This window comes from Monodon monoceros, unplaced genomic scaffold (assembly GCF_005190385.1).
Source record: "Monodon monoceros isolate NGI ecotype Baffin Bay Population unplaced genomic scaffold, NGI_Narwhal_1 Super_Scaffold_1, whole genome shotgun sequence".
NCBI classification, from domain to species: domain Eukaryota; kingdom Metazoa; phylum Chordata; class Mammalia; order Artiodactyla; family Monodontidae; genus Monodon; species Monodon monoceros.
In genome coordinates this window covers 74,482,008-74,508,581 of record NW_021703765.1, presented here as the reverse complement: position 1 = coordinate 74,508,581, position 26,574 = coordinate 74,482,008, and the positions used below count along the sequence as shown (strand labels likewise).

The 26,574-nt window shown below is 36.0% G+C and overlaps 1 protein-coding gene across 3 annotated transcripts in view; it reads left to right on the top strand.

Annotated features, from left to right (window-relative positions):
- The window catches only part of MED13L (mediator complex subunit 13L), a 289,482-nt gene that overhangs the window by 168,921 nt on the left and 93,987 nt on the right, over positions 1-26,574 (top strand). The window lies entirely within an intron of this gene.

Sequence of the window (26,574 nt, the reverse complement as noted above, 5' to 3'; positions counted from 1 at the left end):
GTTTTAGATCAATCAAGCCAAAATCAAAAATGAAAACCATCAAAATCTAATATTTATCTCACTTTCCTTTGAACACAGTGTAGATTTAATTGGAAGTTGGTGACTATTTCTTTTTTTGTAGAGCTGGGTACACAATCTTGATTCTATTTTACTATCCATGAACTTGCCCTAAGCTAAGGGTCCCAGCTTCTGGCTGCAGACAGGTGCTCTTGAAACCTTATGTGGTAGATTAGATCTTTTGGAGAGCTGGCCAGAATTTCAGCTGTCTACTTCTGCCACTTCTTCCTGTAAGAGATTTAATAGCAGCCTTCTCTCCAGCCTGTGTGTCTCAAAGCTTTGATGAAGTGGTTGTGTTAAAGCTTTGATGAAGTGATTTCTGAGCAATGTAACCACTTCCTCATTAACTAAATCTAATTTATGAAAATTGGGATTTCTTTTTTCAAATCAGATAAATTAGGGCCTGGCTTTCCCCCCCCCCCCCAAATCACCATGAACTTCCTTGAAATATTTCCCCCTTTTTAGTACATTTAGGATTTATTAAAAATTATATTTAAGTAGACAGTAGGTATTATGTGTATCAAAGTTTGCCTGAAAAGGATAATACAGATTTTAGAAAAAGGTACTAGTGTGCATGGGTGTGATTCTGTTTACAGATGCTTTGATTGATGGAGAGGAACTTTTTTTTTCCTTTTATTTTTATCGATTTGGTCTAACTAATGAATGTTTCATGGACATAATTCATCTTAGCATTTTCCTAAAATTTACAGAGGACTTAGATTTTCCTACTGGTTAAAGTTTGGGCTTTCATTGTCGAGGAGTCTGAATGGTTATATATGGATTTGCTTTAGTACATTGTTCTTCTTTGCCATTCCTAGTGTGCCTCTCCATGTGTAGTGTGCATTCTCACAGCTGGTCACTGATGAATTGACTGAGCCAGTCCTAAAACTTTTGATCAATAGGTATAGATGTTTGTGTGATGATTTGAGAGGAATTTGGGGATGAAGAAGAAATGTAGAAATAAAAAAGGGATTGAAGGAGTAGCAATTAGTATTTTAATGTAAAAAATAATGTTTAAAAGTCAGATGTGCTTAATGATCTTTGTATAGCTTGTATATCTTTACACTTTATTTAGATACTCAGAGTCTTCCTAACTTAAGCAAGCCAGATGTAAATAATACATGTAATATATTTGGATATTTGATTTTGTGTAAAACTGGGAGGCTGTTGATTTCTGAGGAATGTAATTAAGTTATTTTATTATTTTTAAGACTTTATATTTGTGGTTGAACCTCGTGGAACTTCGTTTTCTTGTAGTGTAGAAATATTGATTAAAAAAACTATTTTAGAAGACTTTAACAATTAGAAAACATTTTAAAGCAAAGATTCAATTTAAAAATTCGGCATTTGCTATAATAAAACTTTATTAGGTGTAATGACTTTTCCACTCATTCTCTGAGTGGAAAATAGAGCATCTTGTTGGATGTTGAAACAGGATCTCAGTGCTTAAGTCATTTTGGATGGACAGAGTGGCCCTGTAGAGGAGGGCATTTAGAATAAGAAGAGTTGGGATCACATCCCGTACCTCTCTTTACAAGTTATTTGCTTTTAGAAAAGTTGTTTAATTTTTCTGGGGTGAACTTTTATTTTTGCTGTTATTGAATTGATAATAATTAGTATCTTAGAGGGTTATTGTGAAGATTAAATGAGTTAATTTATGTGGCTAGTTTATAATTTAGTTGAGAAAAAGCAAGAACAAATTAATCTTCTTGAAGCTTTTTTTTTTTTTTTTTAGTACATACCAATTTAGTAACCAGGGGAGAGGAAAATTTGCTGCCCAGTGTTAAACACATTGTATATACACATTAATATTTTTAGGAATTCTCTTATTTGATACCATTAGACCTAGATAAAAGGAATACACTTTTAAAGTAATGATATTAGCCTATAGATACTTCTTTTCAATAGATTAAAAAGATGATCTAACACACTATTTTATGTAAGCTAAAGTAATTCTAATAGTGGCGACAAATGAATATATTGATGATTAGGTTTCACCTGTTCGATTAATAGCATATTATTTTTTGAGCTATCGTTTCTCTCCATATTGATAGCAAAACTAAATCATTTGCTGGTGGACTAAAAGAGTTCTCAGTGTTAGATATGAGATGAAGTTTGGGATATTTATAGAAATTTGACCAGGCAGTTTCAAAAAGATAAAAGAAATTTATATCGGTTTTTTGCTATAGTAGCATATCTTTTGTTACTCATCCTTGGGAATATAATAAGTAGGAAAGAGAACTTGGCTTTGTCCTAAAGAGTTGTGGCAACTAACATCAAGCATACAAAATTTCTGATTTCTAAGGTATGTTGAACTTGAAAAAGCCTTTGCTTTCAGAATATTCTTAAAAACAAACCAGTAAAAAAATACGTTCTTTTAAAATAATTTAGAAATTGTTCCAATGATGGAGTTTCTTTCTATTGGAAAGGTGTTTATTTTCTAATTTAGTCTAGTTTCAACCCACATTTGACTACCACAGAATTTGAAGTTTATAATTCCTTAGTCTTTGAGTGCCAATTTTAGCAAAATAATTGATTGCCCCCAATAACAGTTTGGACCTTTGATCTTTCCTAGTATCAGGTGTACAGTAGCTGAGTTAACACAAATACCAACTTGCCAGCGCATTTTCTGAATTAATTCACCATTTCTTCCTTGTGAGCAAACCTGCCCCACTCTGGGGTGATACTCCAAATAGCCTCACATGTTTTCAACTATTCTCATTATTTTTGTGTGTGCTGTTAACAGATGCACACGCACATACACGATGGGAAGTATATTACTTTGGGTGCTTTTGTGTCATTTCATCTGGATATTTTCTTGACTCTTAAGCCTGAGATTATTTCTTTAACTTCTTTTTTTATGTTCTCACACTGCCTAATGTGCAAGAGATGCCCTTGTCTTTTGGTTTTAGTAGCAAAAATCAGTTTTTGTGTAACAAGATGAAATATTTTGATGTAGGAGAATATTTTTTAGCACTTTAAAACTTTCATTCCCTCTTTTTCCTCACCCTCCCCTATTGCTTCACTTCTTCTTGTTTTCTTTCCCATCCTCCTCTTTCCTGTACTTCCCTTATATTATAGCCCAGTCATCTGTGTTTCCTTCTTGAGGTGCAAAGATGAAAAGTCAGGGAAAGGGATCTCTCATTAGAGGGTAGACAGACATGTAAACAATTACTTACAGTGTGAAAGATAAAGGGAATCTCTTATTACTGTCCAGAAAAATTAAGGTCATTAGTGATGTGGTACCTTTAACAAGGACTAGCCAATGGGAAATTCATAAATAAAAGTAATGGGACAACTTGGATTTATTAATCAACATAATAGTTTTACCATATTTTTTTGGTGGATCTATAAAATAATGTAGTCATTTTCTGCTGGTTTATTTGATGGAAGATATATCAAAAGGTTCTGTGTATTTCGTCACTTGAATTTGAGAATTGTGTGAAAAGTGAGAAGACAGTGAGGTTAGAGTCCTGGGGAGCATCTACATTTACAGGATGGGTAGAGAAAAAGGAGTACATAAAGGAGACTAGGAAAGGTCAGTGAGAAATGAGAACCAGGAGGATCGGTGTCACCAAAACCATGAATTTTTAAAGTTTCAAGATTAATCAGCTGTGTCTACCATAGAGACCATATAAAATACACTCTAAAGGGCAGTTATGCAGCCATGATGGACATAACATGAGCCGTTTCAGTGCAGTAGTCAATTCCAGGTTGCAGTAGTGAATTTCAGGTTGCAGTAGCCTGAGTTACAAATGGCAGTTGAAATGAAGATAGGAACGTAGACTTCTTATTATATTTTGTTATAAGTAGCTGCAAAGTAGAAAACTGTTGGATCTAGGAAGGGAGGAGACAAACTTTTAATAAGAGCCTATGATAAAACTAAGTGATACTGTCTTTTGTTTTTAGAAGTATCTTTCATGTACCAGGCACTCTGCTTTGTACTTTCACACATTATGCATAGAGTGTCAAATTGAAAGACCAGCTCAACCAGAGGTAGCTTGTTTACTTTTTAAAAATTACTTTTTTTCTTAATAACTGAAAGGCAATTATCACTGTTAGTTTTTGTTTTTTGTCCTATTAGCAGTCTAAAAAGTACACAATAAAAACTTATATCCTGAATATCAATAATTTATTTTCACAGTTTAAATATATACTGTCAGTTTCAAAAAGGATTTTAAACACCTTACAGTAAGAGGTACACCTTTAAAAAATGTATATATCGGGCTTCCTTGATGGCACAGTGGTTAAGAATCCGCCTGCCAATGCAGGGGACACGGGTTCGAGCCCTGTTCCGAGAAGATCCCACATGCCACGAAGCAGCTAAGCCCATGCGCCAAAACTGCTGAGCCTGCGCTCTGGAGCCCACGAGCCACAACTACTGAGCCCGCGTGCCTGGAGCCCGTGCTCCACAGCAGGAGAGGCCACCACAGTGGGAAGCCCGTGCACCACAACGAAGAGTGGCCCCCGCTTGCCACAACTAGAGAAGGCCCGCGCGCAGCAACGAAGACTCAACGCAGCCAAAAATAAATAAAATAAATACATTTATTTTAAAAATGTATATATATACTAGAGAGGTTTTGTGAATATCATTGTTGTAATTCCTCCTAGAGGACTGAAACTAAGCTGGAAACAGAGCTCTCCTTGATCACCGGTCCATCTAGAAATATGGATGATCTTCCATTAACTGTCTGACTTTGTGGGACTTACTGAATCCCTCTGGACTTTAGTTTTAGCATTTATCATTTCTAAAATAATTTTCAGTTTTTCGAGTCTCTGATTCTAGGGAAATTGTAGAATCTAGGCATGTCTCCAGAAAGTACATAATGTACTTTATAAGTATTTGGTTTACTTCTTTGATGTTTTTGGAGTGTTAGAGGATATTATAAAAATACAGATTTATTAAGAGTGGTTCTTAGAAAGTATTAAATTCCTATCTGAGAACCTGACAGGAGAGAGTGACAGTGTACTTCATGTAGAGTTTTATTAATAGTTGTGTAAGTTCGAAGTATTATTATAACTTAATATTTATGGCTAAAGAATATAGAACGCTGTGAGTGCTAAGATGAAATACTAAATTATGTAACTGTGAAGCTTCCTCTTTGTTATAATGTTCATATCTGGTCTGTTGTTACAGTCTTCTGCCTGTCTGGGTCTTCTGACTTCAAACTGCTTATGTTTCTAATCCCTCTGCTCTGTGTATCCTTCTGTTAGTCTACTTTTGGTGAAGCACTCTCCCACATAAGAACATAATGTGGCGTCAGTGTTTAGGATGTTACCCGAACTTTATCGGGCATTCCTGTTCCCCAGTCGAAGCCTTTTGTCTAGCCATAGTTGCCCTTCACAATTCCTAGCATAGTCTAAACTCCTTTTCTCTTTTGTTCGTGTTTTTTTCCCCCCCACTCTTTCTGTCTTCCCTGGCAAGTTAACTTTGATCTCTCTTCTTTGAGCTGCTCCCCTGAGGCATCTTTTCTAGCTGTTTGTTTCTGACATTTTACCTCTATATTTATCAATAGTATGTTTTTACTGTTCTTTTGAATTTTATTTTATTATTTTAAAAATTTTATTTTTCTCTTGAATTTGTACTAAGGAAGATGAGAATTTACTCTCCTTCCTCCTTTTCCCATTCCTTCATTATTCCTAAATTGAATCTTTAAAACAGAATCATACTTATTTTCGTGTTTACTATACATCATTATTTCTCCTTTTATTCTATTCAGCATCTATTACAATCCCTAGTACAAAGGATATTACAGGTTTGGAGGAACTGAATGGAACTTCTTTCTGTTGTAAATCTATTTAGTTTTCTAGGATCAAAGTAAAAAATGAGGTCTTAAAACTCATATAATGTAAAACAAAATATTGAGTGATGTCATTAAGACAACATTCTCTTTATCATTCTTATTTTAAAAGATGATCCTTTAAAATATTATCTTTTATAAATGGGTTAAAATCCTTGTTTCTTTTAATTGTCAGTTTTGCATGAGTTTTTCCTCAGTATTATTTCTTATTGAGTGGTTTGTTCAAGTTTCAAGTTTGAGCAGTTGGGCTCTTTATGATGGTTACTTTAATTCAAGTATTCCCTAGTAGAAAGCATACGTTATATACCCTGTTGGACTTTGTCCCCCATTGCTAGCCCATGAATTGCAATTCTGCTAGTGGAAGCAGACTCAACACATTTTGAGATCTTAACAGGCCTCATAGAAAGGAGGACTCTCTAATTGGTTGCACACAGAAGAGGGAACATTGTTGGGGAACATTTGAAGGATTATTATGTATCACTGAAATTGACCAGTGTTGTTTACAGAGTTTATCTGGTACTGAGAATCTAAGAAAACAAAGGAACGTCTTAGTATGTATAATTGAAGACAGTTGACTAAAGTATTTCTATGTTAGATGAATTTTTAAAAAATAAAAGACTGTAGAAGGTAAGTTTCACTGAATGAGAAAATTGTACTATTAGCTGGAGAATTTTGAGTTTGTCTCAATGGTCTTTAAAGTATTCTATCAATTTCATTGTAGCATGCCACCTCCTCTCCTTTGTTTCTTAGTTAACATTTCAAGATCTAGAACTGAAGCTTTCTATCACAGTATGGTTCACATTCCTGAAATAAATAACAGCTTTCTTCTGCTAATGATTTGCTGTGTCCTTAAGTATTTCTAGGCCTTGATTTCAACTAGAGTTTCTTAGGGAAAGAATAAGACATTGTGATAGCCCATAAACACCCAGTTTGTGAAAACAGAAAAATTGGGATTATATGCTTTTACTTTTCAACTTTATCCCAGTAGCCCTTCCTTTTCCCAGTCTCTAAAAACTTATAGTACTGGTTTGGGACACATGATTATGTTCAAGTATTAAATTAAACATGTACTGTCTTGTATTACCCTTGATCATTTTAAGCGTGTTTTGTAGGTTCAAAAAGGTAAATTACAATACTAAGGGACACTATTTTAATAATGGCAAGGCCTCCCTGTCCCCCAACCCTTAGAAACACATGCTGTTAAAAATACCCAGTGAAGACTCAATAAAATACTTGCTAAGTACATTTCAAACCAGAGGATGCTTTAGTTGAAGTATATTATGGATACGTTCGAACGTGACTGTGTGTTTGAAGTACAATACAGGGTATGTTCTGTAGCTGCTATAGAACAAAGCATTCTGTATTTGTGCTTTGATTTTCTGTAAACTAAGCTTCCCAAGTTTCAGAGCTCTTTTAATTCTTCTGAGTATATCATGGAGAAGCCTTCAGTTGGGCCATTGGCACCTTGTGTATCTGATCTCTTTTAAGGATGCATGCAGTACTCCTGCAACTCCTTTGAACAAGTCAGTTATTTTCAGAAACAGCTGAAGTTACCGAGCAACCAAGTTGGAGCTGAACCTGGGGTGAGGCAGATGAGTAGGGGCCAATCATCCTGACCCGCAGTGTAAGTATTCAGAATCATAAATATTGACTTCAGGAATTAGAACTTTTTGTGCATGCGACTTTTTTAGGAATCTGATGCACATACATATACATTATTACAAATATTATTGATGGGAGTAAATGACAGAAGTTTGGAACTTCGTTATAACTCCTAGTTATGTTCTCAGTGAACACAGTCAAACTGATCCACTTACTATATCCTGTGTTTCTGTTCCTGTGTTTTTTAAACTCTGAGTAGGAATAATAATAAAGGTATAATGATGTCTACCTTATATAGGTTGTTTTGAGGATTAAATGAGATAATGTGAAAGTCTAAATAATTAGACAAATTATTTAAAGCCTGTTTCATAAATTTCTTCCTAGATTCTTATAAAGCACTTTATATACTATTCACTATATTATGAATGAAACCATTCAACTTTTCAAAATTAAATGATCATAATTCAGGAATAGCATTATGTATCATTTTATTTTTCCATTTTCAGATCATTTAATATTATTTATATATATGAAAGTTGTATAATTTATATAAACCATGCATTAAAAGCAGATGATAGAACTTCCATAAAATTCACCTCCTTTACACCAAGTATTTTCATAGGTTTGATTTTGGTCTCATATACATATGTAGTTATAAAGAAGCCTGTTGACTATTAAGGTTCACTATAAAGTGTGAGAGTCTATTTTCCATATTTCACATAGAAAATACACTTCTAGGTAATGTTAAGCCAAGTGTCTTTAGTAGTAAGGTGAGATAGCTACCCTGGATAATAAAAGGAGGCAGCATAGGTGAAAAGTGACCCAGACAGAAATGGATCCAGCAGTCACAATTACCAGATGAGGAAAGAAGGAAGCTCCTTACAAACCACCACCACTTCCAGGATTTTCTTCTCACTTGGATAGGTATCATTCAGACCTTCTAGAAACATATTTATGCACTTGCTTTTTACTTTGCTTTTTCCCCTACCATTCCTCATAAGGGTACCAAAAAGGGGAACGTTTTTCCTATGCTTTTTCCTTCTTAAACACATTTATCACTTATGTAGCTTGAAATGAGAAGAATGGTCTAGATAAGAATATTTGATATGGAGTGAAGAATAATAGAAAAAAATAGTGGGAGGTTGAGGATAAAATAAATTGTTATCTATATTTTTAGTTTACTGGCATATCTGGCATTAAAAGTACTAATTATACAAATGTGGCCATTTGTTCTTTTGTTCTTAGCCCTGTGTTTAATGAATAATATTAAAATGTTTCCCTGGAGGGAATTTAATTCCATATTACTCACTTTTTAAAGCTTTCCTTTATACTGCTTTGTTTGAAGAATGTGTTCATAAGTCATTCCAAACGTCTTAAAAAAATCTGTCGTGTATTTTCCTATAACAAAAAGATTGAATGTATTTATTAAAAATAGTAAAATTCAGAAAACCACATAGAATTATGAGAGTTTAATTGAAATCTAACACATAGATATGTCCTTTATTTGAACATAGTAATGTATATGGAGTCTTTCTTGATACTTTATATAGTCCTATATTTACATCCCTCCATAGTGCTTGATGATTACTTAGTGAATTCTTGAAAATTTAGCTTTTAAAAATAGAGTTATTTCTAGATACACTGGAAAAGGGTCACTTCAGCACACTAAAGTATAATTTACAGAAAGGTAAAATTCAGACTCTAATGCAAATACAAAATGAACAAATGGCATACATTTTAATCAACTCATTAATTAGTGAAAGAACAGGTAAGATGTGAAAACCAGTTCAAAGAGTATTTGAGTAGCTAGGTTTTTCTAGAAAATTAATAGATATATATGTATCTACAACTTAGTAGCTGTTTGAACAAAAAATGAACATAAATTGAAAGGATAAAATGTATTTTCTTCTTACCCAGAATTGCTGATAAATAGGACATGTATGCCTGTTGAGCACTGTACAACTTCTCAAACCTTGGAATCAGATTGGATGCTACTACTCTCATTTCCTGTGCATATTGATTTTACTTTATGTCATAGTCACAGCTGAGGGCCCCCCCCGCCGCCACCAAATTTAAAATATCCCACCACATCCATGTGAATTTGCTGCAGTGTTTTGGGGGATTTGGTGCACAGCTGAGGAACTGAGGCACTAGATAATCCTTGGATGGGCATTTCCCCTATATGGCATTGAAAGGACAAGCTGTCTTCCATTGACCTTACTTCAAAGTTTTGAATAAATCTCTCTTATTTATTTATTTATTTAGCTAGCCGCGTCAGGTCTTCATTACAGCACACGGGATCGTCTTTGAGGCATGCGGGATCTTTCGTTGTGGCGCGTGGGCTTCTCTGTGGCGCGTGGTTCTCTCTCTAGTTGTGGCGCACGGGTTCCAGAGCGCATGGGCTCTGTAGTTTGCAGCACGCTGGCTTAGTTGCCCTGCAGCATGTGGGATCTTAGTTCCCCGACCAGGGATGGAACCCACGTCCCCTACATTGGAAGGTGGATCCTTTACCACTGGACCACCAGGGAAGTCCCTTGAGTAAATGTCTTAAAAAGTCCCCTGAGGAGCTTCTAATGAGAATTGTCAAATTTTCCTTCGAAAACAGCTTGAGGGATGGGGTGTTGTCATTGATTGTCCTGGTAATGTCCATTATTAATAAACGACACTGTGTTTATCCACAATCCCTGCCCAGTGTATTGACTGTTCTAGTAGGCCAGTTAATCATGCTGCTGTGATGCACTAGAGCTGTAGCATAGCAGATTCTTGAACTTTTTGTTGTCAAAACACCTGTAAACGTTACTGAGCACCCAAAAGAGCTTTTGTTTATTGGGTTATACTTATCAATATTTACTCCAAAGAATTAAAACTGAGAAAAGTTAAAATATTTATGAGTTTTTAAAGTAACAGTAACAAACCCATTATATGTTAACACAACCTTTTTAACTAAAATAACACTTTTCTAAAAGAAAAAAATATTTAGTCAGAAGAGTGGCACTGTTTTTGCAAATCTCTTTAAACTCTGGCTTAAGGGAAAACAGCTGTATTCTTGTGTCTGCTTCTGCTTGTAGTCTGTTGTGACATCACACACGATGTAGCCTCTGGAAAACTCCATTGTGCGCTTGGAGAAAATTAGAGTGAAAAGGATAAATAATGTCTTCATGTTATTTTGAAAATAGTTTTGACCTGCTGCCTGCTCGGCATTCCAATACTTTAAAAAATTTCAACAAAGATGTGGTTTGTCTGCATTTTATTCTTAGGCTGGAGCAGGTAAACTTTTCCTGCAGATGGTAAATATTTTCAGCTTCGCAGGGCATATGGTTGCTGTCAAAACTAGTCAGGTCGACATTGCACTGTGAAAGCAGCCATAGACAGTATGTAAGCAAATGGGCAATAGATTGTTCCAGTAAAATTTTATTTTACAAAAAATAGGTGACCGTGAAATGGAGCAGGACCCTGTGGTCCTCCCCCCGCTCCCACCCATGTCCTCAGCCTGCCTTTTTTCTGTGGAAAAACTTTAGCCAAAGAATAAGTTTAATCAGAGAAGTGAGAAAATGCAGAAACAAAGGAAAACAGTCAAAGGAGACCAAATAATAATAATAGTTTACTCATTAAGCAAAGTCAAGGACCTTTAGCTTCTCCTCAAGGGCTATAGATAATATTCTGAGCCATACCCTGTGAGCTGTCTTATAGATACTAAAACCCCAGCAGATGAAAGACGTTAACTACATAATGACCAGACTGTAGCCATGACATAAGCTACAGTTCCGAGAAATGACCTCAAAGAAATGGGAACAAACCGATCCTGGAACTGAAGATTAACTGTACTTAAAACAATCAAGATAACGACGCTGGTCAGACCACCGATGACCAATTTCAAGATGACTGTCAGAGCTGACTGTGCTGTTTCTACCTGTAGTCCCTTCCCTCTGTCTATAAAAGCTCTTGCCCACTGATTGTCAGTGGCAGGGAGTCGGCCTTTGGACAGGAGTCTGCCCTGCCCCTGGTAGCCAGCATCCGAAATAAAGCAAACTTTCCTTTCCACCAACTTGCCTCTTTATTGGCTTTAGAGTGATGAGCAGCCAGACCCCCACTTTCGGTTACAACGGGATGGAATTGGCCCTGGTACCTAACTTTGCTGACCTCTGCCCTTAAGAGGAAATTTGCTGTCCAGATATGCTGAAGTGGTTAGCTGAGAAGCCACACAGCTAGAAAGCTGAGGATTCAGATCTAGGCATTTCTAGTTTCACAACTGCTATTTTTCTCAGTTCTTCATGCTGTCTTCACTAATAAGGTTAATGATTATACCTTTAATGTAGGAGGAGTGATTATTGATTAGAAATAAATTTTTAAGGTAAAAATTTATCTGATTACAAAGTTATATAAGGGCTAGAATTTAGAATCTTCATAGATACCCGAGAAATGATTGGATGAATATGTGTCTTTGTCATAATAAATCTTATGCACAGCACAGCATTTTAATTCTTGTGATAATTCACTAAAATATACATACCTGAAAGTGTTTTCTTTTCAACTGATGAGCTCTCTGAGTAATTATTTTTATCTTATTTAAATTATTATGTGGAATGGGCAATACATGTATGTAGTATAAAATTTAAACAGCACAAAATTATATAGGCAAAAAAGTCTCTTCCCCAGTCACTGCCCAGCCAGCCAATTTCTCTCCTAGTGTTAAATCATACTACCTGTTTCTTTTTGTCTTTCCAGCGATTGGTTTATGCAGATATACAGTGTGTTGTATATATTTCCCTTTTCTATACACATAGTATAGCAAATGGTACCCATACCCTACCCATTGTTCCATTGCTTTATTTTACTTAATAGATAGTGATGATGTGTTGAAGATCAATCCAAGACATGCATATAGGACTATATAGGAAATTTTCTAATTTCAGAATTTGTTTGCTTTGTTATCTGTGTTCTGTGAGTAGCTTTTCTAACAGTTTTCTTTTTTGTTCTTTTTGGTTGTTTTTAAAAAATCGTTTTGTTTTGGTATTTGGTTGACATAAGTAAGATAACTTGACAAAGTCCTGCTAAAGAACTTAGTATTATCAGGAAGGTAAGATATAAACACTTAAAGCAATTAGAGATAAGACACTATATATAATTAGTGTCTTGGTTTGTGGAATATTAAGTGCTAAAGGTGAAAGTTGGAAGATACTGATGTGGGTTCTAGGAAGATACTGATGTGGGTTCTAGTGAAGAGAAAAGATTCTTGAAGTTAAATGTGTTTTGTTAAATCTGAGGCTTGGATGACTTGGGGTAGAATCATGGAAAGGAAAATAGCAGTAACAAAGACATGTACACAGTGGTGTCTCAAGGAAAGACTTGGCTTCTAGAGAGGAAAGTTCAGCTTAACAGCAATGAAGATAGGAAGAGATAACTTCTAATAAGAGAACTCCTTGAGTGATCTAGACAGTTAGATAGAAGTTCTGTGACAAAGTTCTAAATTAATGAAGCTTAGATTAATTGTGATGGTTCATGAGAATAGAGACTTAAACGTTGTTTTAGTAATGACTAAATAATTAGAATAGTTCCTTGTTAGAATTTAAGAATTGCAGAAGAGCCACCAATAAGCGTTGTCCTGAGAGTTAAAGATCTTAAACAAACAAACAGGAATACCAAGCCTTCATTTGATGGCCCAGCCCAAACTTGCCACTAAATTATGGCAATTCATGTATAACTTTTCCCTATTGCTCTTGCCTCCTTGCTTCTTCAGATTTTATTAACGTATCCTGGGACTGTTTTTAGTTAGTGCCTTTTGTATTGTCATATTTTGTCTCTTGCCAAGGATTTTAGCATTTACAACCTGCAGGCTCTTATTGCTCATGATAAATTTTTTTTGAAGCTACGGTATGCCTCACATTATTGCAGTTGAGAAGCACCTAAGCCTTATTATAGCATTAAAGTGAATTTCCTTATAGTGCTCCCTGGTGCCACTATAGCCTCTCTGTATGGGTTTAATCAGTTGGCCTCTACTTGAAACTTGAAGAGAAGGCACCAGTAGAAAGGTAATCATGCTTCCCAGAGTCCACAGTACAGGTTTGGATGTGCTCTGAAAGACAAATTGAAATGGTAGAATAAAAAGCAACCAAGATAGAGATACTCAGTAAAACAACTTCAAGTTGGAAGGAAAGGGAGCTAGCTAATATTTGTTTAAGACTATTATTTATTGAGATACTGTGCTAAATGCTCAACATAAATTATTTCCAGTCTTCACTATATACCTGCAGCTTTGTGTTATTTACTTTGGTTTTACAGGTGAGAACGTGGAGACCTAGAGAATTTCAGTAAAAGACTAAGAAAGTGCCAGAGCTAAGAGCACATTTTCTGGGAGAGGGACAGGACCTTTCTGCATACTGCTTGCTAGGTACTTGTGTATTGTTACTCCTCACAGCAACCCTGTGAGGTCAGTGATAGGAGTGGTGGTGAGAGATGGGGAGATGAGACTGCTATGGGGCAGAGCTAGATCTCTGTGCTACCAAGGCTCTTGCCCTTAATCTTAGCAAACAAATAATAAGTACTGTCTTCTTCCAAAACAAATAAAAAACAAACGATTCACTTTTTAGTTCCCGGGCTAACTGCAAACAATGGAAAAACTATTTGTGGAGAAGGGACACAAAGAGAAGACTGCAGAGATGGCAGTGCTCAAGGTTCTGAAGGAGATTCCTAATCATGCTTCTTCTGGACCTTGTTTGCACAATAAAGTCCCAAATAGGAAATTTCAATGCATATTTAGAAGGAAGAAAGAGGTTCCGGGCCTTGGGCATTGGTCAGGGCACTTGCCCTAAGGGGCTAAGCTGGAAGCTGCTCAGTTGACGGCTCCCTTGTGGTAATTACATGGTTTGCATATTCCCCTAGAGCTGTCAAACTGGAAGTCTTTCTAGGTATCAGTTTGAATCCTTGGGTCAAAGGAATAGAGATCAGGGGTATGGAGAGGTGAATTTCTGTCTGTCTTTTGAAGCTTTGCCTAAATATTCAGTGACTGGTACTTTTTTTTTTTTTTCTTCCCCCCCCCCCCCAGTACGCGGGCCTCTCACTGTTGTGGCCTCTCCCCTTGCGGAGCACAGGCTCCGGACGCGCAGGCTCAGCGGCCATGGCTCACGGGCCCAGCCGCTCTGTGGCATGTGGGATCTTCCCGGACCGGGACACGAACCCGTGTCCCCTGCATCGGCAGGCGGACTCTCAACCCCTGCGCCACCAGGGAAGCCCATCAGTGACTGGTACTTAATAGTAAATTTAAGAATACAATTTATTTGTGGCATTCAGCCAAATTTAGAATTACGGAGGAGAAAAATGTTACTTTCCCCTCTTTTATTCACTTATCTGTTAGGTGAGGTATAAGAAAAAGAGCAGCATCCTTTCAAACCTCAAAAATTGAACATAGCTTAAATCCTTAAGAAAACTTTAATCCTTAAGAAAACTTTAAGTTTTAATATTTAACAGTATGTTTTTTTCCACGGGATGTGAAATGGGAGAAAAATACAATAGAGAGATGCATGTTAATAATAAGTTTTGAGAAAACTGCTTTGATAACCACATGACCCTTTTATTGGTCACATAAAGCTGGGAAGGACAATACAATAACAAACCTTATTTTTCTCTGATAATAGGATGGATGTTAAGCTACAAAGAATAATTTCAGGCATTCAGATCCATCATTAGGAAGATCAATAATGGGGTTAGTATTTAGAGACAGAAAGTTCAACCATCAGTCAATTAAGAAACAGAAGACAGTATCCTAACCCCAGCAGAGTTGTAATTTATGTGATTGATAATAATTTTTTAATTTAATTAATTTACTGACATATGTTTGGAAAGCATTCTAATAAAACATTCAGGTCAAGGTCTGAGTATATATTTATTTACTTTTCTCAGTAATAGATTTTGGATTTTCACCAAGTTTATCTTTTATCCCTTATTTTTCTTCAGCAAATTAAACATTTCCAGAACTCTGTTAGATTGTTTTTGGCTGTTAATTATTTTTATTATAGGGAAATTAATTTTCACTCTATCTTACTTTTGTTTAGTTCCTGCTGCTCTTTCAGTGTTTGATGGATGCACTTAATGACTAAATGAGAGAAAAGTAACCTAAGACCAGTTAATATAAAATGGAGTCCAGCGGGATAGTTACCACACTGAGTAGTCTCATTCTTGTTTTCATAAGAAAGCTAGAATGTTGAAACTCAAATATACTTCCCAAGGTCACAGAGCTAGAGAGGCAGACTAGTAATCTTTTCTCCCCTTCTGTAGTTCATTGTACTTTCTGCTACGTTACATTGCCTTCTATGATTTAAGTGCTCATAAGTTTTTTAAAAATTGGAGGTTTAAAAAAATTATAAAAGTAATACATGCCCTTGAAAAAGTTAGGTAGTTTCGAAGGCAACAAAAACCTCCCTCTTCACCTCTTTTGCTCCCAGACTTGCACGAGTTAGTCCCTATGAATGGTCTTTTATGTATTCTTTCAGAATTTTATTCGGAAGACTCTAATATTGTATCTCTGTAATAGTAATTTTTCTTTAATCTACCATAAAATTAAGGAAAATTAAACATTTTCCATCTTAATCCAATTTCCTAGCTTCCAAGTGTGGACTTTCAAACTACTCAGTGCTACTTTTTAATAAAAGAATCCGATTTGTTATGTTACTGGAGTTGGAAGGACCTGTGGGGTAAGAAAGTCGCCTTAGCTTTTAAAATAAGAGGTTAAGTGATTTGCGTAGAGCTCCACAGTATTTAATTCTGGTAAGTGATTCCAGATTTCTGTTCTTCCCACTAATCCAATACTGCCTCTCAACTCATCTTATAGGCTTAAAAGTGAACTGTATATCATAAACAGGCGTGTTTCATGTGTGTACTCAAGAAGTCTCTTTTAAAAATCTAATCCATAAACTAATACCCAGCACACAGCAGATACTTGAATATTTGGATTGAAATAATTTAAACTAATTTTTCACTACAGTTTGTTAAGAAAATGAGGGGGTTGGACCAGATCATTTTAAGGACTTTTCCACAATAAATGTCTATGGTTTTAATTTTAGTTTCATTCTGTCCTCAGAATATCAAGCTGTTTTTCTCCAGACTCAAAAGCTATTGTGTTGGGTGGCTAGTCCTGACTACCTTTCCCAGCAAGACAAGAATCTACCTGTGCCCTGTGCAGTGTTTGGTACACTCAAGTGCCAGGTTTCCTGTTAATCCTTTTCCTTCAGTTAAAGGGAAATTTAAAAATTATGTAAAGTTGCAAAATGGAACCAGGTTCCCATACATTTCAGATCGGATTACAACTCTGTCCTGCATACTTTAGTGAGCTGATTTATTACCCAATAGTCCCCCTCATACGTGGGTGGGCAGGAGTATGGCTGGAAATTGGAGTATGAAGTTTGGGGCAGCAAGTTGGTTGGAATTTAAGTGGTGGTCCTGGTGGTAGTGTAGTGTTAAGCGGGATAGTAGTTTTAAGGGCCTGTGAAAATAATGTTTATTGGCCAAGATTTGGCAGGAATGCATCTACCAGTTACCTTGACATACTATAGTGTGCAGTCAGCCATGGGTACATAAACATCTGTGAAGTTTAAGGGAACTCTATGGTTTTATAAAATTCATTCATCGAAAGAATTCTTGCTTTGTTTTGTCACTGTATATGAAATATAACAAAAATATTCCTTGTGTTTAAACAGTGTGGTTAAAGACAGGGCATAAAGGGTCATTAACAAGAGTATCTGGCAGAATGGCAAGCCTGCTTATTCTTCAAATAGCAGATCAACAACTTGCTTAAAAACCTGTTTGAACATATATTAAAAATCAGTGCTAGCTTGATTAACATTAAATCAAATAAGGTATAGAAGCTGAAAGCTTTTACAAGTTTAATTTCCTGTAGTGTAAGGAGTCGCTTCCCAAAACTGATGTGAATACTGAATTACCACAGTATTGGAGTGCCTTTACTAACCTCATTTATTTGAGGTGACTCAAATTAATGGATTTAAAATTAAATTAATTTATTTAAGTTAAAATTAAATTAATGGATTTAAAATGACAAAAAAAGATATTAAAAAGAATTATTTTAAGCATTAAGTCTTAATTGTTACTAGTTTGGAAAATTGGAAGGTACATAAAGAGTCTTATCTGTCCTGTAAATTAAGAGTAAGATAAAATCATATCAAATAAGCCTTTATTATGGTAGAAAACCCAGAAAGGTTCCATAAGACTATCAGGGTACAGGTGTAGGAGGAGAAGGGCAATTTACTTGAATACTTTTTAACACTATTTTCCTTGCCCTTTGTTGGAATTTGAAGGTTGGCCTCTGAGGACTATTGATGTTAATATACTGAAAGTGTAAATGCCTTTTGAATAGGTATTCATCTAAATAGATTGGTTTTGCCTGAAAGTTCTTTCTCATAGGGTACTCCATTTAGAAGAAGAAAAGTTACTTTTCTCTTCCAATTTGTTAGCGTATCTGGAACCAAGCTAAATCATGTTATGCTTAAGCGATACCAGCTGAGTGATTTGGCCTTATCTGTACTGTGGAAGAGAGTTAATTTTAATTCCAGTGTTTGTCATTAATTAGTAATCAGTTTCTAAACATGTGACTGATTTTATCAAAATTTGTTTAAATTGTTTTAAAAAACATTTTAGTCGGATTCAGTCAATCATGCCTGTTGACTGAACTTAGTTTATATTAAGCATAAAGAGTGGAGAAAACATTCATTATTTAAAACGATAGTAAGTGGAGTTAATGTTTCTCACTTAATTGAAGAACATTTCTTTTTGAAGCACCTTGACAATAATTACTTTAGTTCATGAAATTTCATCTGTTTTCAGAATTGAAAGAAAGCAGCTGTCATCATCTGAAAATTCAATATCTCAAACTGTACACGACGATATTGAATTACTGGTGGTTCTTGTTTTCTTCTCCCAAACCCCCTGTATTTCTTAGTTTTCTATCATGAACATATATTACATTATTAATCAGAACAAATAATGCTGGTATTTTTAAAAAGTAAACATAAAATAATACATTTAATTTTCTTCTGACTCTTTATAGTAATAAATACACTTGAGCACTTCCTTTTAAAAATTAGTGCCTCTAGTTTATAATTGAAATTGAGTGCTAAATGTCGATAGTACCAAAGTATCAACTGCTAGTTATTTTTAAGATTCATTTAACAGTGTTAAGAGAAAAACCAGGCTCTTAGTGGGAGAGTGTTTTATAGTATAGTTCATTAATGATTTCTTTTTAAATTCTTAAAGCAGTATTATTAATTTGTATTTTTAGAGATTTCTGTACTGTGTAATTTTAATCTAGAAGTACTTGTATATTTTATATGTCATCTTGATCAACATTGGGGCCCCCAGCCATCTTTGGGTCTCTGGAGGACTGTATGTTTCTATGCTAGGCTGGGCACTGTGTGCTTTATCATCATTGTTATCATTATGCTGGGTGCCAGGCAAGTGCTTTTCAGTATTTTGAGAGACACTTAAGTGTGGTGCTTAAGAGCGTGGACTTTGAGGTCAGACTGCCTGGATTCAAACCCTAGCTTTCCCAGTTACTAATGGTGTGACCTTAGGCTAGTAAAAGTTACTTAACCTCTTTTTTCAGTTTATCTGTAAAAGAACAGTAATTGTTCTCCCTATGTTATCGGATTGTTATGAGAATTAAATGAGTTAATATTTACAAAGTACTTAGAAGAGTGCCTGACATATTTAATGTTTATTAGTCAAATGAACATTCATGTAATCCTCATAATAACTTTGAGAGAGATGATTATTTTACAGACGAGAGATTATGTGATTTGTTTAAGGTCACACAGCTAGTGATGTGGATCTGAGATTTAATTCTGGGCTGTCCAAAAATGTGTGTTGGGATTATAAGTGCCTATCTTATAATAGCCCTTGCATTTGGACATGTCCCCTGGCAGTTATTTTATCTAGTCTATCCCTTAATGCATCATGTCAAAAGTGATTGATGCTTATGCTATATAAAACTTGGCATAATTATAGTCAAGTATGCATGAAAAAAATCAGGCATGATTCTAATGGGTAAAAAGGACATATGTGGGATTGTATCACCCGTTTCTAAGACATTAAAAAAGTACAAGTTGTTTAAATTTTATGATATTAAAACCCAGCAACCCCCCCCCCCCCAAAAAAAAAGTTACGCAGGATACATAGTTTAGAATAGAATCAACTGTATATGAATATAACAAATACCTGTTTGGGTGAAATAAAATTATTGGGAAAAGGAACATTGTAATAAACTGAGAAGAGTATGTGTTAATATGGAAAAAACCTGAAAATGATAATTCAGGATATATACGTTGAAGTCAAACGTGGAATGAAACATCCTCATTGAAAAATACATACACCAGGGCTTCCCTGGTGGTGCAGTGGTTGAGAGTCCGCCTGCCGATGCAGGGGACACGTTCGTGCCCCGGTCTGGGAGGATCCCACATGCCGCGGAGCGGCTGGGCCCGTGAGCCATGGCCGCTGAGCCTGCGCGTCCGGAGCCTGTGCTCCGCAACGGGAGAGGCCACAACAGTGAGAGGCCCGCGTACCTCAAAACAAAACAAAACAAAACAAAAAAATACACCAGAAAAGTTTATTTATCTTGGCTGTACTTCAAAATAAAGCTTTAAGAAAACCCTATTGAAGCAATAGTAATTTATCTGTATTTTGGTGGTTTCATTAAAATTTTTTCAAAAAGTACTTCAAAACCAGCAATACTAAAAAAAGAAAAGCAACGGTCTGATCATGAGAAATATATAAAGTATAATACCCAGAAAATACTAAAACTGAAAACATTAATTAGACCATTCTCCTCTGTGCAAATGGTTGATAAATAAAAACAGCCATTATTTATGAAGCAAAGACTCAGTTTTAGCCTTTTTTTTTTTTTTTTTGGCTGTGTTGGGTCTTTGTTGCTGCGTGTGGGCTTTCTCTAGCTGTGGCTAGTGGGGGCTACTCTTTGTTGCGGTGCATGGGCTTATTGCGGGGGCTTCTTTTGTGGAGCATGGGCTCTAGGCACACAGGCTTCAGTAGTTGTGGTGCGCAGGCTTCAGTAGTTGTGGTGCATGGGCTTAGTTGCCCTGCGGCATGTGGGATCTTCGCAGACCAGGTCTTGAACCCATGTCCCCTGCATTGGCAGGTGGATTCTTAACCACTGCATCACTAGGGAGTCCCTCAGTCAGTCTTTACAATAATCTTTTTAACAAACTTTACAAGAAAAGTATTTTGTTCATCCATCCTATTTCTTAAAACAAATGAAGATGGAAACAAATGGGAGGTACCCATTCACATGTATTAAAGAAGCAAAAATAAATAAAATGGAAAAAACCAAGGCTGGTGATATTGAAGGGTAGCCTACTCATTTATTGCTGCTCTTCAAAAAAATGTCAATAAATCCAGTCTTTCTAAATAGTGATATGGTACCACAAAATGAGAACTGTAAAATTCATGTTATTCTTTCACCTAGTAATACCATTTCTGACAAATGGTATTATGGAAAAAACTCTTTTTTTCATTGATGTTTCTAGTTATATTATTTATATTTAGCCAAAAACTGGGACCTCCCTTAATTTTCAATAGCTATGCAAAAATATTTGTTCAAATATGGATTTATATTTTCACTATTGAGGTTTCTTAATAAAATCTAACATGTGCTTCTAAGTAATCAAGAATACCAAATGTACATGATGCTTACATACATATAAAATAACTTATTAATAATGATAAAGGTTCTGTACAAATCTTCTTTCTAAATACCAGTTTCTTTATCTGTAAAATGAAGGTGTGGGACAAAATAATACCTGACACTGATTCTGTGAAGGCTGTGAACCAAAAATGGCAAGAGGGGATGGATTCTTACAATTATTTTTTGTGGCCATGAAGTCCCCCTCTTCTCTCTGCCCACCCCTGCTTGACTGATACTTGACTGATACTTGATACTTGACTGATGACTAATGTGTTAAGCGTAGGGCCCAGTCTTTTGTGTAGGATTTCAGTAAGTCAGTGGATGATATGTGGATATATGAATTAATGACTAATCCTGTTATAGTTTTTATTTCTTTAAATTTTTTCCAGTTTTATTGAGATATAATTGACATTAACTAGTTTTTATTTCTTTTGTAAAGCTGGTTAAATAAGGAACAAATAATACTCTTGCAGTATTTTTTTGCAGTAAGCCTTTTGTTCATATAAAATATAAATGAAATAATATATTAACATTTATTGATTAAAGTAGTACTGTGTACTACTCTTCTAAGCATTTTTTCAAAGATTTAATCCTGATATTAATCCTATTAGGTAATAATTATCCTCAGTTTATGGATGTAAAATGTAAGGTGCAGTAAGGTTAAGTAACCTACTCAAAGTTGGACAGCCAGCAAGTTAAAGGGGGCTGGGCTTTGAGCCTGTCTTCATACCTTCTGCTCCCGTAACTCTGCTCATACCTCAGTGCCCTTGACTTTGGTGGGTTCTGATAGGCATGTGTTGAGACTGGGTAGCCTGGGCAAGAATGTGGGTCAGGCAGGGTTTTACCACTAGACCAGGCAGTGCACCTGCTGGTTGGAGATGGGGAACCCAGGCCAGTTGAAAAAACTCATCAGGACTTGAAGAGTGAAGGAAGCTAGGGTAGGCATCATCTTTTAGGGAAAAAGACTAAAGCTAGGATTGTTTTAAATGAGGAATGAGTTTGGCTAACAAGTCTTAGTTCCAAGTATTGGCTTTAACAGGGCTGTTTAGGATTCCTTTGTTATTATTATCCATTTGTACCACTAAGTTTCTGGCTGATAAGAAGCATCTACCTTATGAGCTGTTGCAGGGAGAAGATGTTAAATCTTCAAATGAGCTAGAACCTCGGTATTCCTTGGCCCTTGAGTTTTTCTCAGTCACTTTTGGAAGCAGCACCTTTATCATTCTCATGGACTAGGTCATGATATCAGTGCTGCATTCTTTTGAGTACCTTGGCCTTGTGCCCAGGTTATTTCCCATGTTACAACCAGAGCTCTCTTGTGGTGGACCTCAAATTGGGGCCCTGCCTTTTTTCCCCCGTTCGATTTTTTTTTTTTTTTTTCCGGTACGCGGGCCTCTCACTGCTGTGGCCTCTCCCGTTGCAGAGCACAGACTCTGGACGCGCAGGCTCAGCGGCCATGGCTCACGGGCCCAGCCGCTCCGTGGCACGTGGGACCTTCCCAGACCGGGGCACGAACCCGCATCCCCTGCATCGGCAGGCGGACTCCCAACCACCGCGCCACCAGGGAAGCCCTATGTTTTTTTAATTTTATTTTTCTTTCAATTTTTATATCTTGGAAACATATGCTTTTTTAATGTGGGCCACCATGAGTACATAAAAGGTGATGCCAGTGCTAGCATACGGTTGTGCACAACAGTAACAGACCGGTATTATTTCAGGTTAGAATCCTAACAGTTCTAGAGAGAGCACAGACTGAGTGTCCTTAAAATGTAATTTAAGAGTTCAAATCCAAAACACTGACATTCTGAAAAGCATATGCGGCAAGTCAGTTCAAGGTAGTACATAGAATTAAGATTTCTTATTTTGAGAAAAGCTATTGCCAATCCTAAGGCAATAAAATAAACAGAGGCAGCAGGGGTCAGGAAACAAACTTATAGGCCAGTGATTCCGGTTTACCACAAACGTTGTCAATATTTCATCATCCACATTTGGGTTTATGCCCAGGTAGAATTCTTTAGTTGACCATTTTGGAAATTCTAAACCATATATCAGGAGTGTTTATATTCGGAAAATGTTAGTGTTTGAAAAGTGGTAATCAATAGAATACATTCTTACAGAACAGATTATCAATAAATTCTTACTTAAACTGGTATTTCCTTTAAAGACACTTGTTAAGAAGACCGTGTCTTGTTAAAATGAACCCTGCTGTTTTTGGAGATTCTTCTGGCTTTGTGTTGTTGACTGTGTACTTTGCTGTCCCATTAGTATTGTCAGCTGTCAGACACATCTGAGGCCTCCCCAGGGCTAGATTAACAAAGCACCCCACCACCCAGATCCTGATGTCAAATAAAGAAGGCAGTATGTAATTTTTGGTGCTGTTCCCTTATTTGATCTTTCCTCAAGGTTATAGATAAAAATGGATTTTGATTTAAGGATTCTTCCCATGAATATTTGTGTTAGAGTGACATCTAAACATGGTCTTGGTAAATAAGACTGATTTTAAGTCAAATACTTTCAAATATCATTTTTGCACCTGTCACCTCAGGTAATCTAAAGTAATTTAAAATGTGAAATTAATTCCCATATATGATCCCTGTGTTGCCATTTATTGAGTCTTGTTATGTTCTGAGAATCTGCTAAAAGCTTTATGTGCATTTACTCATTTGATCCCCCATTTTAATCCTGTGATGTAAGAACTGTTACCTTCATTTTATAGGTGAGAACACTGAAGTATCCATGGTGCTTTTCATAGTGAGTGGCATAGTCATGCTACAAATTCAGAGTTGTTCTGCTCTAAAATCTGTGCTCTTTACTCCTACATTTACTCTAATGAAGAAGTTAAGAGGGGTGATAATTTATGAGAAATATTTATTGTCTGCTTTTCCTCCTTTTTTCTTGTTGAGTTCATCACAGATCATGTTCATGTGATGTGTAATAAACGTAATAGAGGAGATAAAGCATCTACTTCTTCATTCAGTAACCATTTATTTATTGAGATCTAACATCATCTTCTACCAGTTTCCTTCTTTCATCCTATATTCTGATAAGGATCTCCAACCTTGTGTGCAAAAGACAATCTGTTAAAGTGCACAAATAAAAATGTTACTTTGTTTCTTTTTTCCTTTCTATTTAAAATTCCAACTTTGTGGATGTTTTAGAGCTTACAAATAGATTAGTGTTAACCACATACTACATTTCATTGGCTCTAAGATGTATCCCCCGCCCTGCCCCCCGCATTTTAACATCTCAAATTGTGGTATTTCTTACGTAAGAATTAATTAGTGTTTTTTATTCCTTAGTGGTTAATAAAATGACAGTATCTACAATTTATTGTTTCTTAGAGTCAATGAAATACAGAGTTATGTGTAGAAAATTAGAATGTAAACAAATAGACACATATTGGGGGATGTGTGCTCATTTATTATTTAGCTGATAGGAGTATGTAGTCAAAATGTTTTGTTTTTACTTTTATCTCGCCTGCTTAGAATTTTCTGATTTCCCATCATCTGTGTTACAGGAATGCTCTTGCCAATATAAGCACTACCCAAGTGTCTTTTCCCAAGGCATACTGAAGGGGACCATTTTAGAATTGTTGAGGCAGGTAAACTCCCCTCATAGGTGTCATAGAGAGCTCCATTGTTGTAGCACCCATTTCAGTGTTGTGTAGATTTCATCTGGCCTTGAGCCCATTCACTGAATTCTTCCTCTGAATATTTTAATTCTGTTTATCCTCTAAATTCTCCTGAATTAGTATTATTGGGCCAGAAAGCTTTCAAACACTGATGCTATTCTTCATACTGTGTTTTCCCATCTTGCACCTTCTCCTTAGCTCTCGTTTTGTTTGTTTGTTTTGTTTTGGCCACGCCATGCGGCTTGCAAGATCTTAGTTCCCCAACCAGGGATCAAACCCCAGCTTCCTCCCCCTGGCAGTGAAAGCACTGAGTCCTAGCCACTGGACTGCCAGGGAATTCCTGACCTTATCTCATGTTGATTATTGTCCTTTCCAGTAGTGCAGGGCCTCACTTTGTATCCTCCACAGTTATTTCCACTGATGTTCATCATTTTCTCATCACTTTTAGTTTTAAAAATGATCTCGGATTTTATTTACCTAGACTATACATTTTTTCTTTGTCCTGCTTTTTTGTTTGTTAAACACGATAGGGTCAGTCATCTTATTAAAACTCTGTAAAACTAAACATGAACCTGCCAATTATAGAGGATGAGATAGCAGATATTGGAGTGGCTGCTTGTGACCACCTGTGCCATCTGTTGGTAGCTGGTAGAGTTGATTCTTTTGCTCAAGAGGTTTTTCTTCTTTACAATGAAAATTTGAAAGTTGAAAATTCATAAATAAGGGTTTTCTGTTTTTTGTTACAGATAAAACTCTTACATGATTTTGTAATGAGATTCTATATGAACTTAAAAGTAAAGCTCTTACATTTTTATAACCATAGGTATTGAAGGGTTCTTATAATTTTTTCTAAAACTTTAACAGTATAGTAGTGTATAAAATAAAGATCTCACACAGTACTTTAAAATAGCACAATAAAGAGGTTAAAGTAAAGCAGTGGTCTTTAGAAGTAAATCTGATATTTTTTAATATCTTCTAAGGTTAAAGGTAAGAGTCCAGTTTTATTCTCTGAATCCCATGAAAATAAAGCACTCATTCTTGCTATTTTCCTGTACAAGATGTGACACAAATTGGTTTTCTTTGTCTAGAAATTAAGTTGGTTTCTTAGATCATAGGCCACGTTAAAGAAATATCCTTCTTTATTTTTATGTCTTATTATTTTCATGGGAAAATATTAATGTTCCCCCCAATAAAGAGTACTGACCTTTTTATGTATGTGTTTCCCAGGGGCATGTGCTTTTTTTCATGGTGGCTGCCCATGGTAGTCTTATTTAGAAGAGAATGGAAATGTATGTGTGTGACTGAATCTGACTTGTGATCGCTTTTACAAAATAAATTTCCCCCTTCTCTCACCTTTCTCTTCCTTATGCATTTACACCCAGATTCTGCAGAATTACGTGCTTATATAGCTCCTTCTCACACGTGGCTGAGTGCTCTACTTGAGCAGAAAAACTACAACTGATGCACTGTTTTCTTTACTGCAGTTGTCCAGTGCTGCATAGAGCAGCTGTCATTGTTTTGCACAGTTCTCTTTTTCCTCCAAAACTGCCTGTGGCAATTTGTACTCATTCTTTATTACCCAAGGGTTTTGCAAGCAATAAAATAATGTATCTGACTACTTAATGGCCTAATGTGATTCCCTTTTCAGAGAAGCAGCAAAGTAGAAGACTCCTTTCACTTTTCCTCTTCGCTGACCATGCAATATTAGGCCTGTTGGGACAGGTTTTTTGATGTGCTGCCAGAATGCAGAAGGAGATTCTACTGTATTGCAGTCGTATTTTCTT